Source organism: Dipodomys spectabilis, unplaced genomic scaffold, assembly GCF_019054845.1.
Source record: "Dipodomys spectabilis isolate Male_0828 unplaced genomic scaffold, ASM1905484v1 ptg000328l, whole genome shotgun sequence".
Taxonomy (NCBI): domain Eukaryota; kingdom Metazoa; phylum Chordata; class Mammalia; order Rodentia; family Heteromyidae; genus Dipodomys; species Dipodomys spectabilis.
The window spans coordinates 4,455-18,920 of record NW_024871005.1 but is presented as its reverse complement, the minus strand read 5'-3'; positions in this window follow the sequence as shown (position 1 = coordinate 18,920).

Below are 14,466 nucleotides of genomic sequence, written 5' to 3'. Positions count from 1 at the left end.
AAATATATTTCTTTGTTAAAGCAATCCTAATTTGTTCCTTTTGGTCAAGCCCGTAGAAGAGAAAAAGATCTAGGTTTAGAAACATAGGTGGAAAATAATGGGAGCCATAGTTTCTGTAGTCCTTGACCCTAATAAACTTTGGAATAATTCTTTTCTTCTTGCTTCTCTGTGAACTTGAACTTTAATATGTTTCTTATTCTAATCAGTGAGCCAATGGAAATGTTACAAATACATAAGCAACTAGAAACAATGAAACTGCATGAAACCATGTGCTCTGGATATCATCATCACTGAGATGGGCATACATTCCACATTTCAGAGGAGTTAGGCCTCATCTCTCCTTAACTCTATGTGATCCTTCTTAGCATCTCTGTCAGTTAGTGACTCTCCCTCCATTCTGACCACTAGTGTACCACACAACTGGTGTATCCTGCTTGGATCTCCTGCCTAGTTTGCTATCCTCTATCCAAGAGTAAGATTCATGGATGAATTTTCTGTTTGTCTGCTTCTGGGAGCAAGTGGACCAATTGACTCTTGCCTACAATGTCTGCAGAAGGTGACTTACACCATTCATGTCCTACTAGGTTATCCAGGAAAGAGGTGTAGAAGTTGGTGCCCAGGACATCAGGTGGCCTTTTCTTCTCTGGAGCTGACCACCTCTCCCTCTTGGCTTCTCTTCCAGAAAACAGCAGTTACACATTTGACCTTTTCTTCTAAATAGGAATAGAAGGAAGAACACATAGACCAGGTATATGTGTGTGTGTGCGTGTGTGTGTGTATGTGTGTGTGTGTGTGTGTGTGTGTGTGTGTGTGTATAATGGGGTGATGGTCTCCTCATGGCCTCAGCATCTGTAGGTGTCAACATTGTGTCTTTCCTCTTGCAAAGCTGTATGATGTGGATATTAATTGGAAATAATGAAGGGAAGGATTTGCCATTCTGTTCCAATTTATACTTGGCATTCAGATGTGCTTTAATGGCCCCTCGGATGGTGGAAAGTGAGTTTGCACCCTTGAGGATGAAGGTAACTGTATGTAGAGGAATTCCATCTGTTACAGCATATAATTGAAGTAAAACAAATTTATTATCTCTCATAAGATAGGTTAGGTTGAAACAGAAAATAAAGGACATCTACAGCAAAAGAGACAAGAGACACAGAGAGTCACAAACACAGACACACAGAGCACTGTTTTGAAATGTGAAATATTATTTCTTGAATAGGCCCCAATGGCAGAGGTATTTGATTGGTGGGAATTTAAACTGCAGGTGGACAGTTCATGCTATTGTAATTCTTATGAAAAATGGTTAGAAACCTCTGCTATAACAAATGGCCCTTTGGCCACACACATTGGAGTAATGTTTGAAATATAATTAGATCTCAATCATGAGTTAGAAAGAGGACAATTTAGTAACTGCACAGTATTCCTGCTGCAAAGCCAGTTCAGCACAATGCAGAGACTAGAAAAAGAAAGTAGAACTTCACCCTCTGCTCACCTCACCTCTTGAACCAGTTGGAATGTATACTCAAAATTCAACATTAATTATGTGAAACAAATTGGTTTCTTTGAATTTGCACTACAACATGTTCTGCTGTAAAATTTGAGCTTCTGCGATCAGATAGTCTGGGTCAGTCCACTTTTTCAGTTTATGGCATCTATAACCCTCTGGATGTTTGAAACTTCATAAATCAAAAAAACTATTATATTCCATATGAGAAGTTTGGACCAGCTCACTCTGTGAGCTGGGCCAATGTGAGCTGGGCCAAGCAACATCATCCAATGCTTAAAAGCTGCAGCATCTTTTCACTCAGAGAGATGAGATTTCGTATTTTTGAGTCTTTTTGTATTGGTTAATATTTTGTGTGTGTGTGTGTGGTGTGTGTGTGTGTGTGTGTGTGTGTGTGTGTGTATATGTGTGTGCATGTGCGTGTGTGCGCTCGTGCGCGTGAGTCCTGTGGCTTGAAATTAGTAGTGCCTGGCCACTGTCCCTCAGTTTTTATTTTGCTGAAGACCACAACTCTACCACTTAAGCCACAGCTCCACTTTAAGCGTTTTGGGTAGTAGTTTTATGGAGGTAAATGCCTCACAGACTTTCCTGCCTGAGCTGACTTTGAGCCATGTTCCTCAGATCTCAGCCTTCTAAGTAGGCATGATTATAGATGTGAACCCCCTCACCCAGCTGGTTTATTTTTGTCTTTGCTTTGTCCCTTAGTACAGTCCCTTGAAGGGTATGTAATTCTATCCCCTATGTGTTAAAGAAAGGGGAATCTTTTCTTATTGTGAGTAAAGAGTTTGAAGTTCACACAGCCAGGCCATCTCAAACACTCCAGCTTCACAAAGAAAGAACAGTTGTGATAACAACTCTCTCCAAGTCAAGGCAGTTACTCTTCAACAACACATTGGTACTGGTACATACAATACTCTGTGTGTGTGTGTGTGTGTGTGTGTGTGTGTGTGTGTGTGTGTGTAAAGGTGAAAGGAGGAGGGTAGAGAAGAGAAGGAAAAGGATGGAGAGGTGAACTGAGAGGAGAGGAGAGGAAGACAGGAAGGGAAGAATTGGAGAAGAGAGAGGAGGAAAGGGAGGGGAGGAGTATGTATAGTTTCTGAGGTTAAACCTCTTGAGAAACTATCATAACACAACTTCCTTCAAGGTTGTTTTTCAAGTCTATATAATGATTTGAAATACTGTGTGTGGCCCATGTGTGGATGTAAAATATCTAGTGATATCTGAAAATGTCAGCAACAAGACCTATGACTGGTGTTGGAAACATTGATATTTGTTCACAAATGAGCATGGTTGTAGGGAAGAAGGGGAGGGGGACTCACTTATAGGGAAGAATAGTGTGAGCTTGGCTGACTTACTTCAAAATCTACCATTTGGTAAGAGGTTGAAAAAGAGCATGAATATTCTGGCTTTTTGTGAGGCATGTTACCATCCCAAGGCACATCCTCTTAGCTGGTGGCCACAGCAAGGCATTCTGAGGAGTCTTCATGATTGTTGTTTGACACCTGAGGCTCAGATAGCTCTGCCTAATTATTTGTGTTGCTCTTTTGGTTCCCACTGGTGCAGCAGTTATGGGAACTCTACCCTGGGGCTAAGGATATCAGTAATGGCAATAGCCAGTGCTCACAGTCAAAAGGGAATGTTTGTCTCAAGGTACAGAAAGCTGGTATACATGTTGCAAACAAATGAGTATGTACAGCAGGGGATGTGTGCACATGTGTGCTGTTATGATTTTTGTTATCATGGTTATCATCTTCCCGCTGACAGTCTCCACCCCAGTGTCAGCACAGCTAACCTGTGGTTTGTGGAATTCAATTTAATATTTCCCAGCGTCTTTCATTTTTCAGTGCTTACAGAAATTTTGCAAGGATCTGAAGTTTTCCCACAATCATAAAATACTAAAAACTACAGAGTAAGCTCCATCCTTGACCATCCGGGCCCAGTGAAAGCCTGAACACAATGATAATCTGCTTTTGGAATTGCTGTGAGGACAACATGGTCAAGAGACCATCAGAAATTGAGTGTTGTTCTTTCTAGTTGCTATTTCTTGTGATTTCAGCTCTGTGGTGGTGAGAAACACATTTTTGTAGTAATGTCCAGCAATAGCACTCATGGGAATATCTTTGATGGCCAGGCACGGGGCCAAAGGGTACAGATGAAAGCACAGTCTGTGGACTCGATCCTTTGCAAAAGCTTGGCACAGGTCTGTGTTAATACAGAACATGAGTGGCCCATTTGGGAAAGTCCCTATCATTATGGTAGGGTCCTTTTGATGATGAAAAAGATTTTGAGACAAGGACTTTGCTTGTGTTGCCAGATTTCTTTCTAGAATTTCAAGTATCAATGATTATGCAAATGTGTTCATCCGTGAGTGATTGATGTGGAAAAATTAAAGTTTTGTCCTGCTGAAGAGTTAGTCTCACAAGTCCCCCACAAAGAATTCTTTATCCCTCTTAGGTGCTTCTAGGGTTTGAATTCAAGGCATCTCCCTTCTAGTGCCCTACCACTGAAGGCATGTTTTGTCCCTTTTTACTTCACGTATTTTTCAAGTAAGTTTTCACCATTTTGCACAGAGAAGATTTTGGAGTCCTATCTTCTTATCTTCGCCACCCAAGTAGCTAGGATGACAAACAAGAGTCACCTTGCCAAGTCCAAGTCTGGGAGATTTTGAAAATCAGGTGATTTACTTTTTCCTCATGTCTACAAAGCAAGACATATTGTTCATGATTTGTAGGTGGAATCTTAGGGTGACATACATAGATAATTTCAACTGGGACCTCAAGCTATGTGTCAGGTAGATAGACATCACAAACTTGGGCCTAGCATAATTCTACTTGACTTGCATGGGTTACATCCACTGCTGCTTATCAGGACATCAGTGGTCCCCACAAGCCAGGTCTGGCAGCTGCTCTGTAGCTCATAGCTTCTCAGGGTGTAGAGAGGCCTCAAACCAACTTGGCAACTTTTACTGCAGACATTGCAACAGGGATGGGAAGCATCTGGGAAGAGCTGGCCTCAGGACAGTCAGAGATGTAGTTAAATGTGGAAACTAAAGCACTGCTTTAGGGAAAGCAGATTGAGAAGATGCTAAGTGTCCATCGGCAGGGAGGTAAGCACCAAAGGTCTTGATTGGCATTTCTGCTTGAGGGTGTTGGAGTAGGTTGGAGGTGACTGTGTGACTCAGAGCAGCTCATCTGGAAAGTCATCTCCCCTCACCCTAAATGTTGCACTGTGATGCTGCAGGACTCTTCTCCTCTGCTTTTTCTTCTGATGGAGTGCAGGCTACTGTCCCTGGAACAGAATAGGACAGGTCTATTATTTCTGACATGAGCTTGAATTCTGAATCTTGAGACTCAAACTTGTGAAGCCCATATCTGGTAAGGCTGCGTTAGATACAGAACTTACAAGGCAAGTTCTGGGCTTCTGGTGGGACTTTCCCCATGGAGCTGGAGCATCCATCACAAGAGTTGTCTGATACAAGCAAGTAAAGATCATAGAATGGCACTGTTACTGAGCCTCAGATTCTGAACAGAGTATGTGCATGCAATTACATAGCAGGACCCCCCAGAAGACTAAGAAGGTGTTCAGACATATAGGCATGGTTTCCATCTGGTTATTACAAGTGGCTGTGGCACTCAGAGCAGAGTTGTTACCACTTTATGGGTGGGCAATGGGCTACAAGTGTGGCCCAAGTGGTAGAGTGATAGGTCAGGAAGCAAGCAAAGCAAAGCAAAGTCTGGAATGCAAATCTTGGAACTAACAAAGAAGACCAAACTGGGACATCCTACAGTGTAATACTACACTGAAAGCTTTCTACAGGCCTGGGCCTCTGGTTATCAGAAGGCCTGGCGGTAGAGTGTTTGGGCTCCAAGCATCATTGTGCACATGGTTTAGTAAAGTAGCCCTGACTAATCCATATCCCCCATTGTACAGCCATCTCTCACTTGTAACAGGAGCATCATGGCATCACCCCCACAATGGCTTCTTTGAAGGATTAAGCAGAGGTGAGTTGCCCTAGCGTGTTTTTCTGGTACACACTGGATGTTCCACAGTTATGGGGACTCAGCAAATAGTTGGGGGCCTGACTTCAAGTAGCTCAAATCAGGTAACCAGAATGTCGGCCAGAGCTCAAGCTAGCCAAGAAAACCCCAAACTGCAATTCCTGTGAGTGCCCAGCCCTTGTCTTTATTCAGAACTCCTGGGCCATTCTGCTTCCCCAGTGTACTTCAGCAAGGATGCCCTCTGCCACCCTTGTGGTACTCATTTCACTCCTCTCTGTACATTCCCTCAACCCAATAGTATTGCATCCACTGGATTGCATCTGCTCCCCAGTCCCTCTTCCCCAGCTCAGCCCCAATGTGTTTTCCTGGTAACTGAATAACTCCTTTAAGACTTTCTATACAAGTTTACTTCTCTTGTCCCATTCTCAATGAAACCTGTTCAAAGCACATTTCATTAGCCAATCCTCCAATGAAGTTGCTCTTACAAGGTCCTCTGGGTCTGTGCTCATTGTGTGCAGCACTGAATTCTTTTTTATTTTATTGTAAAGATGCTGTACAGAGGGGTTATAGTTACAAGTAAGGTAATGAGTACATTTCTTGTTGAACATTGTTAAACCCTCTTTTGTTTTTCCTTTTACTATCACTTCTCTTCCCCACTTCTCCCCTCCCCATCCCCACCATGCTCTGAATTTTTTATTACTGGTCCATCTGTAAACCTATTCTGTTCCCCATTATTCACCTTTACAAATTCTAGTCCATTAGTTGCTTGGAGGGAAAAAAATTCGAAATGGAGCCTTGTTCCTTCCTAAAATGCCACACCCAAAGCACTAGGCATTCAGTGGGTCCAGCTTAAACGTGCCTTCTCTCATGTCCTATCTCCTGTTATCTTAATGGTTCAAATCTTCATCATATCATGACTGGCTTACAAGTATTGCTCTTTGCCTGGTCAAGTTTCCTTACTGTCCTTGTTTCATTCATCCTCCACATAGAGTAATCAGGGTGATCCTTCCTAAAGGCATGTTATTTCTCTGCTCAACCCTTCACTCCCTTCTCCTCACCTTTCACAGCAAGCAATAGGCAGTTTTCTTCAAATGGCCTAATTGGACTTACACAAGTCAAAATTGTGTTAATCTCTCCAACCTCCTGTATTCTTCTCTTTTCCTTTTTGCCCACTGCATGCTAAACACACTTACTCACTGCTATTCCTCAAAATATGCTAGATGTTGCTTGATTTTATAGTTTTTTTGTAAGATGTTCTCCATGCCAGGACAATATTTCCTTTACATAAGCAAGACTGAACACCTTTACTTTCTTCATTCCCATCCTCCAATGTCACCCTTCCTTTGATGATGATCATGTTTAACCTACACCATTCCACACTCCTTTTCTGTGCTAGCATTCCCTGTGACTTGTGATACCTTCTCTACTAGGCTTGGTGTTAACTCACACCACCAACTCCACTACCACCATCATCACCTCCATCCCATTCCCGAAGTGATGACTCTATTTCATGTTTGTGTCATCTCTGTTTTCTTTCTGTGATAGGTACCATTCATGAGAGCAAAGGGACTTGTGATTTGCTCATGAGTATACTACAAGTTGACAACCAGCATGACTGGTATGCAGTAGGCTTAATCAATAGGCGCTGAATTGTTAGATATTATAGCTCGTGAAAGAATATTGGCCATGTGATTTTTGAGAGTTGACTGGCAGAGAAAGACTCAGAGTCTATTTGGTTGGAATTATAGGAGGAAACTTTGCTGTTTGTCCTGCACTGTGTGTGTTGACATGACATAGGCAAGGATGTCATTCATCCAGTGACCTGGAGGGGGGGAGGGGCGCGGAATTTCTCCAGTCAAGGACTGAGCCTGATTTCATTAACTGTGGGTTCTTTCTTTCCCCTGCGTAAGACATTTTTCCTCTTGGCTGATCAGCAGTGCCAGACTTGGGTCCACTGTTTCTCTAATGCCAGGATTCTCCTGAGTTATTCTATGAAGAATTTGAGCAGAAACCCATTTTTGTCAAATTGGCCTCAATACTGACTTCCAAGAAAATTTCACTAGTGCTTAGATGCTTAGCAGCTTTATGGCTTACTTTTCATGTTTGAAGTAACCACTGTGCAAGTCTGTAAACACCTTGATACTAAGTTTTCTTAAGCACCTTCATCACTATCTGAAATTTCAGCTGGAATTGGGTGTCTATGTCTAAGGAAATTTGGTGGGATTTTGATGTTTATCAACCTCATTGGAAACAAAGGTTGCACAAACAGAGTCCCTATCTCCTTTTCACTATGGTTATTTATGATCTGTCTTGCATGTGACTGCTGAGGACAAGGCTTATATACTGCCTGCAAGGCAGCTGCCATTCATCTGTGCGTTTTTTTCAAGGGCAGCTGCCCACTGTTTGCCATGCTGCCAGCATCTTGCCCAAGTTGCTCTTCTCAAAGATTGAAGCCTTCAGCCCATTCTGTACCCTGCATTTGCAACTATGTCTAAGAGCAAGATTACATTCCCAGAAATGATACTGTTTGCTTGTTACACTGTGAGAAAGCTAGGACGTAGGGTCTGTGGAATGTTGAAGCCTCCAGTGAGGTGAAATATCTGAGAAATATGTTGTGAAGAGATAGATACATTTTCCTTGCAAAGAAATACTCATTGCACACCTGAAACCCATGGATGAAGCCTGACAATGACGCCAGGGCAAATCAGAGTGAAAGGACATTGACAGTTGATCCCAGAATGTGTATTAACCTCATTTTCCCATACCTCCTATTGTTTCCTCAGCATGAACTTGGTCCATTGTGACCCAGAATTGAGGTGGACTTTGAACACACATGACTCTCCTAGATTGGCGCTAACCCCAGGCGTCCTGCTGATGAAGTCTGTCTCTGAACAGTGCAGAGTAGGTTCAGGCTTGGCTGACCATGAGTTCATGTTAATATTTGCCTTGGACCAGTCAGTTAACACTTGTAACTTCTTTGAGAAATCTGATTGAGCTTTTACATTATTGAACCTGGCCAGGTGTGATCTGGGAGAACCTACATGCATACCTGGTGCACTGGTGAGAGACAATGCTAAACACAGCAATCAAACGTGCCTGGAATAATTCAGGGAATCAGTAAAGCCAGATGCTACTTCTGATTGCTTTGGGGTTTTGGGGTCTCTCTACTCTTCAGTTATCTAAACAACTGGAATATTCTAGGACCCAGCAACTCCTTGCAGCTTGACAGTGATCCTTGGAACTAAAATTGCAGCTCTCCCACTCCTTTCTTGGAAATGAAATCTCTGCTGGAGTGGGGCCTGCTTCATTTCAGATTTACAGAGCCAAAGATTCACAGCATGGTGGCTCCTCTGCACAGAGCTCCAAGCTCAAAGATGTGGGGTAAATAGTACAATGAGTCTTCCTTTTGCTCAGCACCTTGCAGAAGCCCCTTTGCCTGCCTCTGCCTCAGCCCTGCCATTCATTTCACAGCCACCGGAAACCCCTCCCTATTTCAGCTTTTACCTCATCCAAACAAAATTAACTCTTTGCAGTGCAGACTGACTGCAACTCAGGCCACAGGAGAGGGGACCTAACCCTTGGAGTCCTCCCTCTCTTGGCTAGGGAAGTTCGCCAGTTCTCCTTTGCTAATCACTGTGGAGATTCTGCCTGAGGATCTCAGTGTTCCAGCAGTCAGCTGTCCTGCTGTATGGCTGGAGGCAGACTTGCTCCCAGATTTCTCCCCCTTTTCCTGATACTGCTGGTACACTGACTGCATGAAGCTTCTTGGCCTGCACTTGCTAACAAGCCCTTGGATAAACACTTGGATGTGTATTCCCACCAGAGCTGAAGAATTCACAGATTCACATAGTCTTTGGAAGGACATAAGGCCTCCCCTGAGGTAGCTGGAGCTTCCTATAAAATGAGCCACAGGCAATCAGGTCTGGCAGGGATGTATGGGACCAGCCTCTAGCCAAAAGCAGCTCCTGGAGACAGCTCTCATCTGCAGGCCCTGCCACTTCCTGTCTAACTTACCTGGAGCTGAGCAGCTTCGAAGAACCTCCTTCTGTAAATGAGGGAGAAGTTCAAGTGGGCCTCCTTCCCCACAGTATGGGAGGCTGAAGCTTGGAACTTCAGGGTTCTTTGAGGGCAGCAATCTTGTGAGTGAATTGGCAGGCAGAGAGAGACAGTGCGCTTGCCTGGAGGACAGCTGCTGGACTACAAGCAGTGGATATGTGCTATTGTTTAGGGTTGGTCTCTTGCCATTTGTGTCTCTAGCAGGAAAGTCATCTGGTAATCTCTACCTTGACTTCGCAGCTTGTCTACCTCTGGAGCTGGTCTGACAAACATGGCCCTCCCAGGGCCTCAGAATGCCTGTTGATTTTCTGTGTCTGCTTTCTCTCATGCTGCCTGAATCCCAGAAGGCTCTCACTGTTTTCTGGCTTACTGAATGAAGTTGGAATTCCTGTGACTTCATAGCTATCACTTTTGTCTGAAGCCTTCCTGGCCTGCAGGCTCATGAGTGTGGGTCTCTGGGCATTGACAGAAAATTCTTCATCTTGTCTACCCTGTACCAGAGCTTTGGCTTGCATCCAGCTGGCCCTCTGAGTAAACCTGGAGGTTAAAAAGTAGGCAGAATCGTGGTCGCACTGTTCTGTGTGACAGTTGTTCCTGACAACCCCACAAGACTATCTAGATTAGGCTCTTGGCTCTCTTAGCAGAGGATATTCTCAGTTCCCTCATTGAGATCTGGGGGCAGGGCAAATATGGTAGAGTCTAGAGCTGGCCAAAGCTTTTAGTGAGTGTTTAGCTAAGCAGAGTGGGAGAGTTGGTTCCCACATCTCCTGATTTGTTGGCAGGGGCTGAGGATTTGAAGGATTCAGAGAGCCTATGGTAGAATAAATGAGAAGTACATTGAGTTCTTTGCTCTCAAAGGTGACACAGTGGGACAGCTCAAACTTGACCCTATTATGTGACTTAGTACACCTTAGGCCCCATACTAGGGGAGGGTGACCTTCTGACTTCTTAAACTGGGTTAAGGGAAAATACTAGTGCCCTCTGGCCCTCCCCTCCCCCCTCTGTCTAATACACACACACAATTCTCACAATGTTTGTACTAAAAGGATCAGTAAGTCTTGAGAGAGTTCTGAGTTTACCTTTCAGATGTGTCACAATTTCATTCTTCCATGTGTCTCTTCCAGTCTCTCTGCTTGTTAAGAGCTTTTCTTCCCTTAATACAAGTTCATTCTCATTGCTATGTTATTATGAATAAAGTCAGTGACAACCCCTCCTTTGGGGGCAGTGGATCTGTTCCCCTTTCCCTGCCTCATTTCTTGTTCTTTCTTTCCCCTTGGCAGAACCCTTTTAGTTCAGTGTGATTTTCCCAGTGTCCATGCTGCCTCCAGTGCCTCAACTTCCTTCCTCCCCCACCTCCCAAGGCATTTCAGAACTCAGAGTGTTGTTTATCAACACTACCATCTCATTTTTCTAATGCCCCACAGTAGTCTTTTTTCATGCAAACACGCCTCAGTCTGCTCCCTCTTCTCAAGATTATTTAAGGGTACTTTCTATTTCCACAGACCCAAATGATATTCCCTGCTCTTTGGCAACACCTCCTTCTGCCTATCTGGGTTCGTATGTAATAGATATCCAACCCCAGATACAGCCCAGTATGCACTGATGCCCCTTTCAGTCTTCCCTTAGCATCTGTGAGCATCTCTTGAACTTTCAAGTATCCTAGTGTGATGCTCCCTTTGCCTTCTGCATCTGCCTGTGGGAGATATTTTTCTGCACCCATGCTTTTTTCTCTAGTATAACAATTACTGCTCAGCCGGTTTATGTATTTTTCTCTTCTACATATTTCAGAACCTTCTTTTAGTACCTGGGCAGTGCTATCAGGCTTTTCCCCAGAAGAGATATGATGTCTGCTCACATAATAGGTAATCATAAATGATAAAGCATACTGTGCTTATATTTTCTGTATATTCTGTAGTAAGCATTTTCTTGGAAAATATCAATCTTTGCACAAAACAAACAGCAAATATGTAGGAGTATCACATAAATGAGCTTTATCTAATATATTTACTTATATTGGATGCATTTTTTTTTACTGCTGAGTCCATTCAAATGTACAGAGATCTGTCACTTTCCTCATATATATTTTCACATTGCCAAACATTTCTCAAAAAAACTAAAACTCTCATGTCAAATACCAACATCAACTCTGATCTTTTAGCAAAGTATGACTTATGAATACAAAATGTTAAGCTCAAACAAGTAAAAAGTGGAAAATCTGCAGTAAGAATTGCAAGATATAAATCTAAAGTGACACACATAAACTCAAAATCTAGTACCAAACACACTAATCTCTTCCCTTTCCTTTCCCCTTCCAAATAATTAATACTCATTTTCCTGGGAGATCTTCTGACTTTTCTGCTTGCCCTTTCTTACCAAGTATATTTCTCTATCACTAGCTATACCTGTGTTTCTGGTAGAAGTAGAGGATGTGTCTGTGCATTGTGACCTGGGGTTGGCAAAACACTTCTAGGAACTTGAACAACCGTCATTTGGTTTTTGTTCTTTGCTCTGGCTCTGGCTTCCTCTTGTTTCAGAGTCTCAATGGATTGTAATGGCTAATCCTTAGGATCTCTGTTATGGACTCTCACCACAAATTGTAGACTTTCCATTTTGTTCTTTCTTCATTTGCTTTGCCTCCTCAGAGGAATGTATACTCAAGCAGACTACCCTGGTTCACTAACTTATACTCCAGGTACCTGGGCATTACAAACTTTTTTGTTGTTGATCATGGGGCTTGAACTCTGGGTCTGGGTGCTGTCCCTAAGCCCTTCAATTCAAGGTGAGTGTTCTACCACTTGAGCCACAGCAACAATGCCAGTTTCCTGGTGCTTAATTGGAGATAAGAGTCTCACAGACTTTCCTGCCTGGGCTGGCTTTGAACCGTGATCCTCGGATCTCAATCTCCTGAGTAGCTAGGATTAAAGACATGAGTCACTGGCACCTGGCAGTACAAACTTTGGGTAATTACCTTCTTCAGGTTCCCAAATGTTCTGTTCATTTCTCCCCCCAGCAGCACCCCTAATTTCTGCAGAGACACCCACACCACACATCTCTTTAGCACAGATGCCCATCTTGAAAATGATGCCTCATATCATTTATTTGAAGCTTTTCTCTCATTTGATGGTGCATGAGGATTTAGTTTTTTCCAGGCCCTCAAACCACCTCAAGCTTTGGAGATTCTTTGTTTCTGAAAGACGCTTAATGTTTCTGAGGAACAAGGGATCTCTGAAATGCTTAGCTCCCTTGAGATTTCAGGGGACTCTGAAATTCTGATAGACTCAGACCTGATCAGGGAATTCAAGGTACTGAGGGATTTGAAGATGCTTGGATCTTTGAAGGTACTCCAGGCTTTCATTATACTTGGGGGGGGGGTCCTCCAGAATGTAGAATGTTTTAATTAATTTATTTTTTTAATTTAATTTAATTTTATTTGAGTAGAATGTTTTTAAAGTGGTGGGAAACCCACAAGTACTTGGGGCTTTCAAAATGGCAGACTTTCAATCTCTTGGAGGCTCTGAGATGCCTCAAAGGTCTTTGAGGCACTCACTGTCTCTGAAGTACTTAGAGTGTTCAAGGTGATTGAGTCCTCAGAAGTGCTAGGGGACTTCATGGTGCTTTGTTCCTCAGAGATTCTTTAGCATTTTTAAATAAGTTTTTTTTTTATTGTGAAAGTACTGTACAGAGGGGTTACAATTACATGAGCAAGGTAATAAATACATTTCTTATCAAGCATTGTTACCTCCTCCCATCCCTTCCCTCCCATCTCCATGACTATACTCCACCTCACTCCCTCATCTCCACCCCCCTTCCCCCCGCCAAAGTTGTAAAGTTATTTTTTCAACATAGTTATTCTCTAGCATTTAATGTTTTAAGGTTCTTGGAGCCTCAAAGGTTCTTAGGGCCCTTAGAAACTCTTGGGGTTCTTATGCTACTGGGATCTTTTGGGGGGTAAATCCAACTTTCAAGGTTCTTGAGATCAGAGAGATACTGGTAACCACTGAAGTGCTAAAGTTACTTGATAGACCTAGATGCTTGCATGTACCTGGGACCCTTGAAGTTCTGACAGACATAGATGTATTTCTACCACTGAGAGTACTGAGGGCCTTTCTATTGCTAGGGCTTTGTGAGGCACTTGGGTGTCTCCAAAGTACTTTGGAGATTCTAACACAGATAAACCTTGTGAAATTCTAGAAGTTTCAGAGGTACTAGGTTTCTAAGAGTGCTCTGGCTCTGAGAAGTGCTCCAGTCATGGGAATTATTCTAATTACAAGAACTGCAGAAGTCTTGGGAATTGCCACAACCCTTTGAAAAACTTGGGCTCCAGAAAGTGCTTGCATCCTCCATATTGCTAGAAGTCTCAAACATGCCCTGGCTCCATAGTTGTCCATGGCCTCTGGGATTATTAGGGCCTTGACATGTGCTGGAGTCCTACCAGGTGGTTAGATCTAGCCAGGAGGTCAGAGGCTGTAAAGTATTTAGTCTCCAAGCTATGGGACCTTTCCAGATAGTTGGGACTTTACAAGAAAGATATGCTCAATCCTTGTGAAGAACTTGGCCTTCATGATGTTAGGACCCCAGCTCATGCCCCTCAAAATGAATAGGGACTCAATGTTTCCAACTTGACTGGCATCTCCAAGGTGTTTGTGCAATGGGAGGCCCTAAAATTCCTGGAAGTGCGAAGCCATTTCAGTCCCGTCTATTGCTGTAGGCACCTCAGTATTTTATAACACATTATGAATTTTGGTGAGGCCTATTATTTTCCTCTTGTAGTTGGTGTCCAGTCAGAGTCTAGAAGTGGGGGATGGGCTTCACCAAGGTACAAGGAGAAGGCAAGGGGGAGAAGGTGGTGTACCATAAACTAACCTCAGCTGATACTGCTGCCACTGCTCTCACCTTGTATCATATGAT